General features: G+C 47.9%; 1 protein-coding gene and 1 long non-coding RNA gene across 2 annotated transcripts in view; one reads left to right on the top strand and one right to left on the bottom strand.

Annotated features, from left to right (window-relative positions):
• Positions 1-14,423, top strand: part of LOC146869948 (uncharacterized) — a 126,628-nt gene extending 112,205 nt beyond the window's left edge. The window contains exon 2 of the long non-coding RNA XR_014981548.1: positions 14,236-14,423. This is a non-coding gene — a long non-coding RNA (uncharacterized LOC146869948). The remainder of the gene's footprint in view (positions 1-14,235) is intronic.
• Positions 1-14,640, bottom strand: part of IPO4 (importin 4) — a 3,494,625-nt gene that overhangs the window by 2,592,861 nt on the left and 887,124 nt on the right. The window lies entirely within an intron of this gene.

The following is a 14,640-nucleotide window of genomic DNA, read 5'->3' as shown; positions in this document are numbered from 1 at the left end:
CCAACAGTTAGGAAGTGGGAGGCCCACGGGATTCAGGTGCAGAGTGGAAACACTCACGCGTAATGCGTAAATGTCGATAGAATCACTACCAGTTAGAAATAAACAGTTTTAGGACACTTCTGGTATAGCTAGAAAGTCGAGACTCGGAAACTAGACCCTAGGATAGTCAATACCCTTGTGAGCACCGAAGTACCCAAGTTACCTAGCCCACGGGCTGCGGGTGCATAGGTGTGAACTTGCGTCGGGTTTCGTCGTGGACTTCTATGGATGCCTGAAGGAAAGTTGCTGACAGGCAGTCAGTGAAGAGTGTCCGGTGGATCCCAAGGTGGGGATCAAGAAGGAAGGAACCTGCAAGCAGAAGGGACAGAGTCAAGGTCATTAGCCAGTGACCACGTGGAACCAGGATAGAACCAGGCAATGTCGTGAAGATGCAGGTGAAGAGGTGAAGCTTGTCGCAGCAGCCACGGGTACCAGGAGACGTCGAGGACGACCAGGACCAGGAGGTGAGCTGTCCCACGAAGGCTCTTGCTGTCGGCGGCGGCGAAGTCAAGTCAGGACCCAACAAGCCTTGGCAAGCGGAACCCACGCAGGATGGAGGACTTGCTTCTGATGCAGACCAGGAAGGTCTGGGGTGCTTCTCTTTTACAGAGGAGCGGGTGCCAGTCTGGGGGAGCCAGACCAGCAAGTTGAAAGTAAAGGTTCGTCGTCACAGAGGCTACTAGCCAACGGGCCAGCAACCGGACAACACGTCGAACAACACAGGTGCAGAAGGGCCCCACGCAGATCACGTGAAGTGTGGGGAGCTGATCTTCTTTGCAGATGGTGCTCGGGAGTGGGGCTTCTCAATTCCCCAAGCACAGCCTCGAGGAAGCCTCGGAAGTCGCGCTAGTCAGTTACTAGCCACTTTTCCCAGGTCGCCGGTCCCACGTCCCTCGTCGCCTCCACGGGTCTCAGCTTCGCTGGAGATGTGGATCTGGTTCAGAGGTGTCTGGAAGTCTCGGCACTGGTCAGTCTCTGCAGTCGTCCCTCGTAGGATTCACTCGCAAAGCAAGCAGCGGTCGCCGGATGGTGCCTGGTTGCCCTGGGTGGTCACTCCTTGGCCACAAGGGAGATTTCTTCAGTCTTCTTCCTGAGGTCGAATGTCGAAGGTCCAGAGATTCTGTTCAAGTTGCAGATTCAGGTTAATCTAATTTAGAAAGGCCCAACTAGCTACTAATATACTGGGCTAGTGGGCTGGGCTACCTGCAAGGTCCCTCCTATGGGTGGGACCAGGAAGGGGAGTGGCTACACCCCCTTTCCTTTGTCCAGTTTCGCGCCAGAGCTGGGGCTGGAGTGCCCCAGCACCGGTTTGAACTGGACTATGCATGGGACACCTTGTGTGCCCCAGGCAGTGTCTCGTTTCATTCAACCCTCCCTGCCCCAATACACTAAATCCTGTCTAGGGTGGTGCTCGCACCTCCCGAGGCAGGAAACCTATTGTCCAAGCCTCCCTCGCTGGAAGGACTCCCAGCAGCAGGAGGTCAGACTTGTGTCTGTGGCAGCAGCATCCATTTTGTGATGCTGGGGCTCTGGTTAACTTTAACCGGGTAAGTAGGTTTAATTATGTCTTCTCCCTCTAGAAGGGAGGAATAATATCCTCATTGCCAGAAAGGGTATGGGGGTATTATTCCAAAGTGTTAGACACCTTACACGACATGTTTCGATACAGCCAAACCATAGTTACCATAACCGTTTAAGATTATAAGGTACTTTAAGAGTATATGGTAGGCTATATCATAGAACAGCTATAAGGACATGGTTCCGAAAGCTGCAGACAGGCTCAGCTCATGCTAGAGCACCATCTCACATGTTACCAAGCACTCTGCCTCCAGGATTGTTAAGGCCTGCCATAGGAGTGGCTGATAGGTACACATGTGTCTATATAAGGTAGGTATAGGAATACTACACCTAAGCAAGGAGTGATTACACGACCTTGCCCCAGCTGAGTGATCAGCCAGTTGTGTCATAATGGAAGGCCAGGCCAGGGGTGGCATAATACATGCTGCAGCCCCTGGTAGGCCTAGGGTACACCTATGCCCTGGGTACCTAAGGTACACTGTACAGGGGCCAATAAGGTGATCCTATCCAATTGGGTTATGCACCTAAAGTACATAGTAATAGTTTAGAGAGAGAACAGCTGGGCTGTGGGTCTGATTAGCAGGCCCACAGCCACCTCTAAGTCGAAAACCAGTGGAGCAAAAGCAAAAAGTGGGGGTGAACATAGAAAGCAGACCCTACTCTCCTACAATCGGGACCTTGCTCCTCGACGTCGAACGCGTCCTCTTCTTAGTTTTAACAGGAGACCTACCTCTTTCTGAAAGGTCATAAAGACTTATTCTCTCCCTTTCTTTTAAGGTTTTCTTGGATAACTTCCTGCAGTGTTGACAGGAGGCAGGAGAGAGACTCAGGGAGGCAGAGAATGCACACTTCAAGTGTGTCTGACTAAGCCTTCTTTTTGCCACAGGAAGGGCAAGGATCAAACAAAGAAGGCATATTTGACAGAAAAGTCCTTTCTTCCACCAAAAATGGTTTACACCTCACTCTTAACAAAAGACGTCGAGTGAAGCCAAGAAAACCCCAGGAAAATAAGGTATTTTTGACAGAAAAGCCAAAAAAGTAGAGAGCTGTGAATCCAGGGTCCTCAGAAGGAGCCGGAAAGAACAACTGACCTGTCACCCCTGGGGCATGATGGGAAGCTAGGGGTCATGGCTGCCTTAAAGGCACGGTGTCAGTTTGTTATGAAAGATTGCTTTCATTTTCTATGTTGTTTTACAATGCAGCCTGTAGGCTAACAATGCCTGCTTTTCTTTTGCAGTTTACTCATGAGTTTTACTCATTAAAAACAGAGTTCAAGTGCATCTGCCCTCGTGTTTTTTATACATATATTATGTATATTTGCAAAAGCAGTTTATGGTGTTTTTTATTGCATTGTTTTAGCCTCCCTATTAAAGCTGCATTGATATGAGAAAAAATAATTATATATATAAATATTATTTTTATTATTTCCGGGGTACTCGCACATGGGCAGGAATATTCAGTGCTTATGACTATGGATGAGGATCCCCTGGAAGAGAACCCCCTGAATAGCTGGGACGCATTCAAGGTGGTTATATGGGGTAAATGTATACAGCTGATGTCCCACCAGCTCTATACACGAAGAACCTGCAAAAGAAGACAATTAGAAACTTAACTAAAGAAATGTGAATTGGAGCATAAGGCATCTCCAACTTTGACACTCCGTAGGAAGGTTAGGTCACTAAAAGGGAAACTAAACGCGATCTACACCAATAGAGCAGAGTTCACACTACTAAAGCTATAACAGACCACGTATGAACATGGAAAGAAAGTGGGGGCACACTTAGCAAGGCAACTTAGGATCAAACGGGAGAGAGAATAAATAGGGGATCTAAAGAGGTAGGATGGGGATTAAACAGTCTTGGAGGAGGGGAAGACAGAGGAATTCAGGATATTTTGTGAAAAGTTATACACAGCAGAGAGAGCAGAAGAGGAGGCAAAAGAACAATAGTTACTTTCCTGTAATCTGTGGTTCTCCAGTATTGGTGTCTTTCATAGATTCACATGCCTGAATCATTCCCCGTCGTCGGAGTGGGAGTCCCACGGTACATAAAAAAGCAATAATTATGCATATACCAAACAAAAAACCCTGGTAACCTGAACCAGGAAGTAAAGTAGCCTAAGCTACAAGGGAAAAAACTTCCACAGCTATGACTATCACTGTCATTATATACAGTCCAAACTGCAGCCAATCAGGCGACAGCACCCACCAGAATGTTCTCCTCAGAGGCTCAGGCTGTCAGATTTTCTCGCACAGTAGTGAAGTAATATACCATAACCTAAAAAGCCTCTGAGGGGAGGTGGGCGGGTTGCATGTGAATCTATGAAAGACACCAATACTGGAGAACCACAGATTACAGGTAAGTAACTATTGTTCTTCTACAGTATTTGGGGTGTCTTTCATAGATTCACATGCCTGAATCAGAGTAGATAGCAGTACATAACCTTATGCTCATAAGACGCCACCTTTTTATATATATATATATATAGACCATATACATTATGAAACAGTATAACCATACAGAAATACACGTGTTTCAATTTATGCAAAAAATTTCACATCACAAAAAGCGTCTTATAAAAGTATAGCGGAGGAGGGAGAACAGAGGCTCACCTTATTTGAAAAGATTACGTAGAACAGCTTGTCCCACTGAACCATCCGCATCACTTGCAGCTTCCAAACAGTAGTGTCTGGTAATCGTATGGCAGCTGGACCATGTTGCCGCTTTACAGATCTGGTGAAGAGGCACACCGGCGAAAAGAGCTGTAGATGACGAGATTGCTCTCGTAGAGTGTGCTCTTGGGGTCGCTTGTAATGGTCTTCCAGCTTGATCGTGGCATAAACAAATTGCAGCTGAGATCCAACGAGCTATGGTTGGCTTTGATACTGAATGGCCTTGACGTTATCTGCCATAAGCTACCAAGAGCTGGTCCGATTTGCGCAGTGGTGCTGTACGTTGTAAGTAAAACTTCAGACATCTCTTGATGTCTAGGGAATGCAAGGCCCTTTCTGCAGCTGTTTGCGGATTTGGGAAGAAAGTTTTCAAAACTATGGGTTCATTAAGATGGAAATCCGTCGGGACCTTTGGCATAAATTTTGGATTAGTGCGCAGCACCACAGAATCAGATGTGAATTGCAGAAAGGGTGGATGAATAGTGAACGCTTGCAGGTCACTAACCCTTCTTGTAGAAGTTAGAGCCAATAATAAAGAAACCTTCCAAGAAAGGAACTTTAGATCCGCCTTGTGGATGGGCTCGAAAGGATGCCTCATTAGTTGTGAAAGCACTATATTAAGGTGCCAAGAAGGAGGCGGATGCCGAATAGGCGGAAACATCCTAAATAGCCCCTTAAAAAATTGTTGGATGACTCTGTTGGAATAGAGAGAGTTAGTACCATCCTGTCGGAATCTTGAAATTGCAGCCAAGAACACCTTCAAAGTAGAGTGGGAAAGACCAGACCTCGCCAATTGTAGAAAGAAAGGCAGAAGTTGTTCCGGCTTTGCGTGGATCGGATGGAGATTAACGGATTGACACCACATGCAAAACCTCTTCCACTTTAGTTTGTAGGTTTTAACAGTTGCTGGTGCTCGAGCATTGGCCAAAACCTCTTGGCAGTCTGGAGGGATATCTAGGTGTGCAAATTCAAGCTGTTGAGGAGCCATGCCGCTAATCTCAGCGATGCTGGGTCCGGATGACAAATTTGACCGTTCTGAAGGGTCAGAAGACGTGGAATTGGTCGAAATTGTATGGGCTCGGCCTCTGAGAGGAGGAGAAGCTCTGTAAACCAGTACTGGCGGGGCCACCTGGGAGCAATTAAGATCATGCGGCAAGGCTGTTGTTTGATCTTGCGCAGAACTCGTGGAACCAACGGGATCGGTGGAAAGGCGTAAGCATATATTTGCGACCAATTCATCGAAAAGGCATTCCCCAGCGAGTCCTTGTGGGGAGCCTAACTTGCGAAGAATGGGCATTTGCGGTTCTGGCTGGTCGCAAAGAGGTCTATATCGGGATGCCCCCATTCGTGAAACACTTCGTCTAGGAATGGTTGGTATAACTCCCATTCGTGATTCGACGTTGTGGTCCTGCTGAGGGAATCCGCCAGAACATTTGTGATTCCCGGGACGTGACTGGCTTTGAGGTTGATCTTGTGGCGGATCGCCCAATCCCAAATCTTTGTGTGCTTGCTGGGATAGGAGGGCTGACCTCGTCCCGCCTTGTTTGTTCAAGTAATGCATACTTGTTGTGTTGTCTGTTCTTACAAGTATGCATGCTCCTCGGATGATGGTCTGGAAGGATTTTAGAGCCAGGAATATGGCTCGCAGTTCTAGCAGGTTGATATGCCACTTTCTTTGTTCTAGAGCCCACCTGCCGTTGACTGTCATTCCTTGAAGGTGCGCTCCCCAACCCTCGAGGGATGCGTCTGTGGTGACTGTGAAATCCGGCATTTCGACCAGAAATGGGCAACCCTCTTTTAAGTGGTCCATCTGACTCCACCATTGAAAGGCCTCTCGCATTCGTGGGGTGATGTGAATGAGATCCTCGAATGACCCTGTGATCTGAAGCCATTGCAGATTGAGTTCCTCCTGCAACGGTCTCATTCTGTACCGACAGTTGGGAATGAGATGAATGCAAGACGAAATCATCCCTAGGAAGGATTTGTATACACGGACTGAAACGCACTCTTTTGAACTTAGAGAGCGCGCAAGATTGCATATCTTGGTTTGCCTTTCTTTTGATACGAAGGCTTTGGCCAGATCCGTGTTCAACGTCGCTACTAGAAACGTTCTTCTTTGCGAAGGAATTAGATGTGATTTCTCCAGATTTGTTGATAGACCCAGGGATTGGAAGAGTAAGAGGCATTTCTGAACATGCTCGGATGCTACCTTGGCGGAACTCGCCTTGATAAGGCAGTCGTCCAGGTACGGGAATATCTGAACTCCCTGCAGACGGAGATGCGCAGTCACTGGCGCTATGACCTTTGTGAAGACTCTGGGTGCAGAACGGAGTCCAAATGGGAGGACTCTGAATTGGAAATCCCTGCCAGCCACTCTGAACCGTAGATATTTTCTGTGCCTTGGTAGGATTGGTACATGAAAATAGGCGTCCTGCAGGTCGAGGGTGGCCATGTAATCTCCCATCGAAAGCAACTGCAGAATTTCTTGGAGCGTCAACATCCGGAAAGACATTTTCTTTAGAAATTGGTTGAGGGCGCGAAGGTCGAGAATTGGACGCCACTCTCCTGATTTTTTCCGGATGAGGAAAAATCTTGAGTAAAAGCCCGTTCCCTTTTGTAAGAGAGGGACTTTTTCGATTGCTCCTTTTTGAATCATCAAATTTATTTGGGAAAAAAGCTCCTTGAGATGAGCAGGGGGTGGACATTTGGGAGGAGAATTTGGCGGAATTTTTGTGAATTCCAGAGCATGGCCTCTGGATATTATATCTAATACCCACTTGTCTGAGGTAATCTTGGACCAATTTGAATAAAAGTGGGATATTTGACCTCCAATTCTTGTACGTGGGAACGGTAGAGATGGTGGCAGGTGGCTGAACTCATTGCTTCTTACCGGACTCTCGTCCGCAAAAGGACTGCTTCATACGCGACTGCGAATATTGTTGATTTCGCTGTCCGTAATACTGCTGGCGATAATTCTGAGATCTTTGGTTATACTGAGAGGTTTGAAAGGAACGCTGTTGGTTATTACCTCCCCTGCTAGAGAAGGATCCACGTCCTCTGGCTCCCCGGATGGCAGATTTTCGAAATTGCAAACTACCCAGGGACCTTGCCGTCTCCGTATCCTTCTTTATTGCCTGTAGCGCTTCATCTACATGTGCACCGAACAAGGATTCACCATCAAATGGCATGTCTATAATTTTAGACTGCACCTCCTGGCGAAACGATGTTGATTTCAGCCAGCCCTGCCTTCTCAGCACTGCGGCTCCTGCCAGCTGCCTGAAACCAGTTGATGCCACATCCACTGCTGTGTCGATGATTTCCGCAGACGCATACTCTCCTTCCTGCCGGATCTTTATAGCCTCGGATTTTGAAGGCTCCGGTAACATGTCGAGGAAAGGAGAGATGTCGGACCACATCTGGCGGTCGTATCGCCCTAAAATCGCCAGGGAGTTCGCAGCCCGAACTGTGGTGGCTGCCATCGTAGACACTTTATTTCCTATTGCGTCCAACCTTCTACCATCTCTATCAGGTGGAGCTGATATGGGCGTTGAAGGATTTCTAGCCCGTCTCTGAGCTGCTTGTGCTATAACAGAGTCTGCCTTAGGTTGACCAATCAGGCATGCTGGTGAATTACTTGGGGCTCTATATTTCTTGTCCAGCCTTGGTAACACTGCTGGAAGAGAATTAGGGGTAGCCATCAGTCTCAATCCCTCCTTCCAAATAAAGTCAATGATTGGGATTGCCCGAACCTGCTTCCTTGGTTGGTCCTTGAAGTCATACAGGAAGCAGTCCTCTTCCTTTGTTTCCATGGGAATCAGGAATCTCTTGGTCGCTCTTTCCATAAGTGAATGGAAATTCCCAATATCCACCGGGGGAGAGTCCACCGGAGCTGGAGCACTTGGAGAAGGAGTTTTTACTTGGTAATTATCCCACTCCGACATGATAGATTGATCATCTACCTCTCCTTCCTCCCTTTCATCGTCTGAAACCTGCAATTGCCGAGATGGCAACGGAGAAGGTGGTCTTGGTGACTGGAGCGACGACAACTGTACTCGTGGTCTGGGTGTTGCCGGAAGAGATTCCGCCGTTTCCGAAGGAGGAAAACATCTATAGTAATCTTGCAACATATACTGCAGATTATCAAGTAGTTCCAATGGCATTTGACCAGACGGCACTGGTGCAGGTGGTGTTGGCTGGGGTTCCATATTAGGATGTTCGTACTGTTCATCCTCATCATCCTCATCTTGATATTTGATGAGAAGCTCCGATGGACTCCTTGCAGTCCGAAATCTCTCATCTTCTTCGGAGTCGTTATGCTCAGATTGTAAAAGTTGTGCCGGTAATTTTAGAGGCGATATAGCCTCTAAAGACGATCCTCTACGCTGAAGAAGCGTAGATGCTAGTGACTTTTGATCAGACACGACAGACGACGGAGTCGCAGTCCATACCTGCATATCCATGCAGGTAGATAGAGAAGGTGGTAACACTCGTGTCGACGGAACCAATCCTGACGTTAAAGCCATTTTCGATGACGAGGCTGTTTTCGTCGATGAGATGGCATCCGTCGACGATGGGACAATCTTCGCCGACGACGATGCCGACAACGAGGCAATCTTCGTTGACGAGGGTGCCGTCGACGGGGCAAGCTTCGTCGACGAGGTCGTCTTCGTCGACGAGGGCGTCGACGCGTCCATCTTCGTCGACGGGGTTTTCTTCGTCGACGAGGTATTCTTCGTCGGCGAAGCAACTGTCGACGGTGCCACAATCTTCGTCGACGGAGTAGACGTCGACGAAGTAGTCGGCGGAGCCAGCTTCTTGATTCTTACCGTCGACGGAACGGAGACGAGCGATGACACTTCCCTCGTCGACGAGATGGGTTTTACACTCACCGAAACCAGCGTCGACGGCGATGAAGCTGATGACATTATCATTGTAGGTCTCGGCGACGAGAATGTAATCGTCGACGTTGAAATCGCGTCGACGATAATAACTGTCGACGCCACTGCCGTCGACGGCGGCGTAGACGACGGCAATCTCACCTGAGGTGATTTCTTGTCAGGAAAACTCTTAGCTGGCTGGGTTTTTCCTGCTTTCCTAGGGGGCGTAGAGGGCTTGGATCCTGAAGGTGGAGATGTCTTCTTAAGATGAAGACGAAGACTGCCCCAAGCCCTTAACAGACTGGGCTCTCCTCAACACCTTTGCCGCAGTAGAAGAAGATTCTTCCTCAGCCACCCTTTTTCTGGACGAGATAGAGGATCCAGAGGCAGTTTCTATCTCTGATAAAGGAGCATCTTTATCCTTAAGCTTCTGTAGCCACAGAAGAAGGCGTCCTTCCCTATCCCTTAAGGTCTTCTGAGAGAAGGTGCGGCAAATCTTGCACTCCTTCACCTCATGATCAGGATAGAGGCAATAGATGCATTTTTTGTGAGGGTCTTCAGAAAAAAGCCTAAGCTTTCCGCAGGACTCACAAGATCTGAAGAGTGATTTCTTTGTAGTTGACATCCTAGAAGTTGTAGAAACAGCAGAAACTTGAAGAACTGAGCAGAGCTCAGGGAGACTCCCTTCACACGACGTGCGGTAGAAAATCTGACAGCCTGAGCCTCTGAGGAGAACATTCTGGTGGGTGCTGTCGCCTGATTGGCTGCAGTTTGGACTGTATATAATGACCGTGATAGTCATAGCTGTGGAAGTTATTTCCCTTGTAGCTAAGGCTACTTTACTTCCTGGTTCAGGTTACCAGGGTTTTTTGTTTGGTATATGCATAATTATTGCTTTTTTATGTACCGTGGGACTCCCACTCCGACGACGGGGAATGATTCAGGCATGTGAATCTATGAAAGACACCCCAAATACTGGAGAACTGACCTTACTCTGTTCCACAGACCTCCTCCAGGTGTCATCGACACAGAATGAGCTGTTAGGCGCCCCCATCACTTACGATGAAATATGCCATGTAATAGGGGGACTGAAACTTCATGAAGCACCAGAGCTTGATGGCCTCACGGCACAATTTTAGAAAACCTTTTGTCTTGAAATGGTCCCTCACATGACCCTCCTATTTAATCACATTGCGACGGTTCAAGCAGTTACGCACTCGATGAGTGAGGCCCTGGTATCAGTTATACCAAAACCAGGAAAGAATCCCCAGCTTTATAGTTCAAATAAACCGATAGCTCTTCTCAACCTAGATGCTAAGATCTATTCAAAGATCCTAGCTACACGTTTGGAGGACTTGATGCCAGATCTGATCCATCCGAATCAATCTGGATTCATCAAGGGCCAACAAATCCATGATAACATTAGAAGAGTGCTCCATTTGATTGAGAAGTGAATCAAAAAGCAGATCCCGCTGGTCTTATTGGGGCTGGACGCCGAGAAGGAATTTTAGCGAGTGGATTGGACCTTCATGTTTCACACTTTTAGAAGGTTTGGCTTTTGTGAAGCCTTTATTGCGATGGTTCAAGCCAACTATGTGCATCCCCAGTGATCAATGGAGTGCAATCTAGGCCCTTCACCGTAGGTAGAGGCACGAGACAGGGATGTCCTTTCTCGCCACTACTCTTCGCCTTGAGAATACAACCATTGGCGATGAAAATCAGAACATCCCCGGAGAGTAAAGGCATAGTTTTTGGGGAGACCGAACACAAAATATCCCTATTTGCTGATGATGTCTTACTCCCAGTAACAGCTCCACAGAACTCTCCAACAGCCCTACATATAGAACTCGAGACCTTCGGAACACAGGCAGGCCTACACATCATTCTTACAAAATCTTACCTACTCAATCCAACAATTCCTGAAGCTGAAATGAGGAGACTAGTCGGGGACACTCCGTTTTAGGAGGCGCAGAGAGAGGTCACCTACTTAGGGAAATAAAATCACACCAAAATTGTTGGGGCTTTACCGGGGGAATTCCCCCCCTTCCCCCCCCCCCCTCTTGCAGCAGCTAGAGACAGATTTTAAACGTTGGTCCCCGATGTAACTCTCCTAATTGGGGAGACACCATGGACTCAAAAGGAAGGTACTGCAGAAGTATTTGTACCTGTTCCAAGCACTATCTATAGAGGTTAATCTGGAATTTTTCTCAACCCTCGGGTCCTCTGCCTACGATTCCTTTGGAAGGACGGAAGGGCACGACTATCGCATAAGCTTTTAAGATGCCCAAAGATGGATCGAGGACTGGCGTTACCTGAATTTCACCTCTAACAACAGGCAGCACAGCTGAGGGTCAATCAATCAGGGGGTTTATAGAGCGCGCTACTCACCCGCGAGGGTCTCAAGGCGCGCAGCTCCGGCACAGACGCAGAGCAAGGTCTTGAGGTCCTTCCTGAAGGCGTGCAGGTTCGGGGGAACGTCTGATGCTGACTGGGAGCTCGCTCTAGGATAAAGCCCCTCCTCCTGCTCTGCTTCTGCGGATGCGGGGGAATCTCTGCTAGGGCGAGGTCCGTGGATCGGAGACTCCTTTTGGGTGTGTGGAAGCAGACTCTCTCGTTAAGGTATTTGGGTCTGATGTTGTGGAGGGTTTTGTAGGTGTGGGTGAGAAGCTTGAAGGTTATTCTCTTCTCGACGGAGATCCAGTGTAGGTCGCGGGGGTGTTGCGTCATGTGTTCGTGCCAAGGAGTCCCGAGCACGAGTCTGTCCGCGGCGTTCTGTATGGTTTGGTGCTTGTGTAGGAGGGTCCTATTGATGCCGGCGTACAGGGCGTTTCCGTAGTCCAGTCTGCTGGTTATGAGTGCGTGGGTGACTGTTTTCTGTGCTCGGGGGTGGATCCATTTGAAGGTCTTTTGGAGGATGTGGAGGTAGTTGTAGCTGGTGGAGGCGACGGCGTTGATCTGGCAGGTCATGGGGAGGGAGGAGTAAAGGATGATGACTAGGTTCTGCGCATGGTCTGTCGGGGTGGGAGGGCTCCCAAGGGCGGAGGGCCACCAAGTGTCCTCCCAGGCGGAGGACGAGGGACCCAGGATGAGGACCTCTGTTTTCTCTGTGTGGAGTTTCAGGAAGCTGTCCTTCATCCATGACTCTCAGCGCGAAGCAGCATCTGAGAAGGACACGCTCCTCTTCGACTCCGAGGTCTTCATTCAATGATATGCTACCGGCACAAATAAATAATTTCCCGGCGCATGGACGCTGCCGCTCCGCGGCCGAGTGACTCCTTGATTCAACACCGCGTTTCCAAATTCTAGTTGCTCACATTTTGTCCTGAAGATGAACTCGATTAATTGAGTTCAAAACGTCGTCGACACCTCACAACATGAACCCTTTAAACTGTGTTAAAAATCTTTAAAAAGTGGTTCTACAATTGTTGTCTATGCGATGTCTTCATTTTAAGTTCACACTCACTTCTCACGTCACGCTTATTATCACTTACTATGTGAGCACTTGAATTCTATCAATGTGTAATAAATGTTCCACATAAATTGACCTTCATGTCCCTCTTGTATATTAACTATTGCTCTCTTCTGAGACTTAAATTCTCATACCTCTATTGACCTCATTGCCCCTCATAGGGTAATTTTTTCCTGGACCTTTTTAGGCCAACTAGAACCATTGTTCCTCTTTACAGTCCTTCATCCAGGCGGCGACGTCCTTCATTCCTACCTGGAAGCTGATCCTGGTGTCATCGGGATCCTTCATGAGAGAGATGATGAGCTGGGTGTCATCACAGAATCAGATAAGCATTGGTTACATATGGACCGGGCGATAGTAGGATGAGTCATTTGGGATGTTCTTTGGAAACCCAAGGAACACCGCCCCACCAACGCATACCTGAGCACCCCACGAAGACCACTTTTGATACTTTCGACCTAGTGAATAAGAGGGCCAGATGGACAACCTTCCCTTCGTCACACACCCCCATTCATGTCAACCCAACATTCCCACCGGGAATGGATCCCGACCCATTCGATGCCTGGAGTAGGGAGGCTGTCACACACTAGCAGATTAATTCCTTAACTGGGATATCCTGACGTTCAAAAACTGCAGACGGAATTTCAATCTGACGGCTTCAGAACTCTTCCACTATCTACAGCTGAAACACTTGGCATTGACACCTGAACTTCGTGAGGCAGCGACAAGTAGTCTAATACCTATCGAGCAGTTTGTAAAGACAGCTTTCTGGGAAGATTTCCTGGGAACTACGGTTTCAGAATTGAAGTGGAGGAGGCTGTGGAATGACATCCCTAAATGTAATCACTCTCTGGATATGCGGGAGGCCCATTATAACTATTATATGATTGGTATCTTTACCCAATGAAGCGGAAGAGAGTCTTTTTGGAGACATCGAACCTCTGTTGGTGGGGTTGTTTATTTGGAGACTTTCGCAACATTTGGCGGGACTGCCCCACCGTTAGGCCACTCTGGGCGGAAATTGTAGCACAAATTAAAGAGATTCTAGGTTACCCTATTCCCGATACTTGAGGATGTACTTTACTGTAGCTTCGAGACGACACACTGCAATATCAATACAAAAGTGATAAGGCTATAATGTGGCTCTGCCTAGGAGCTGCCAAGTTGGCGATAGAGGCGGCCTGGAAAGGTCAGAGGCCCCCTCCCTCACACAATGGCACATGCAGCTATGTCAGGCGCTGATTATGGAAAGGATGGCATACATATTTAGGGATGACTTCAAAAATTGTGAATATGCATGGGGCCCCTTGGTAGCCTCCCTTTCTAGATGTCTCCAACTCACAGGGTGCTCGCTGAGGACAAGTGCACTACACTTGTTACAATTCTAGAGCACTACACTCTCCGGCTCAGATGGCCTCCTTTTAGGTGTCCATAATGATAGTCCAAAGCTCCTCTATGACAATCAGCAGAGATAAGATACAGTAGCATTGACTGGGCGTTTGAGCAGCGTTGACATATTTTCTCTAGTTAGCACCTTTCCATTTTTCTCTTGTTTATTTTGACTTTGTAGTCTTTCTGCCTTTGTCTCTCTCCTTCAACAGAGTCTACTATACGGGGAGGGAAGAACACTTAGTGAGAAGACCGAGACGTTCCAACACATCTAATGATAAGGTACAATGTCCCGATCCGACGGGGCACTATGGATACTACCACCTCTCTTACACCATCTGGAACTGTATTTTTCACTAGCAGTTTATTGTGTATTAAAGGGAGATTATACAGTACGTGACATGTCCAGTTGTACGGTCTCATTCTGTTCAAAACTCAATAAAAGGAATTTTGAAGAAAAAGTACATAGTTGCATTTCAGCAGCCGCAGTCCGTGCAGGTAACAGCGGTTTGGGGGGGACGGGAGGACGGGCGGGGATTGGGGCGATTGAGGGAAGATGCTGATGGAAAATTAATTATTTATTTAATTTTTCTTCTGCATCGTACCTCGAAATCGAC

The sequence above is a fragment of the Triturus cristatus genome, chromosome 1_1 (assembly GCF_964204655.1).
Source record: "Triturus cristatus chromosome 1_1, aTriCri1.1, whole genome shotgun sequence".
Taxonomy (NCBI): Eukaryota; Metazoa; Chordata; class Amphibia; order Caudata; family Salamandridae; genus Triturus; species Triturus cristatus.
The sequence above is the reverse complement of the archived record's forward strand: the minus strand, read 5'-3'. Positions and strand labels throughout refer to the sequence as shown.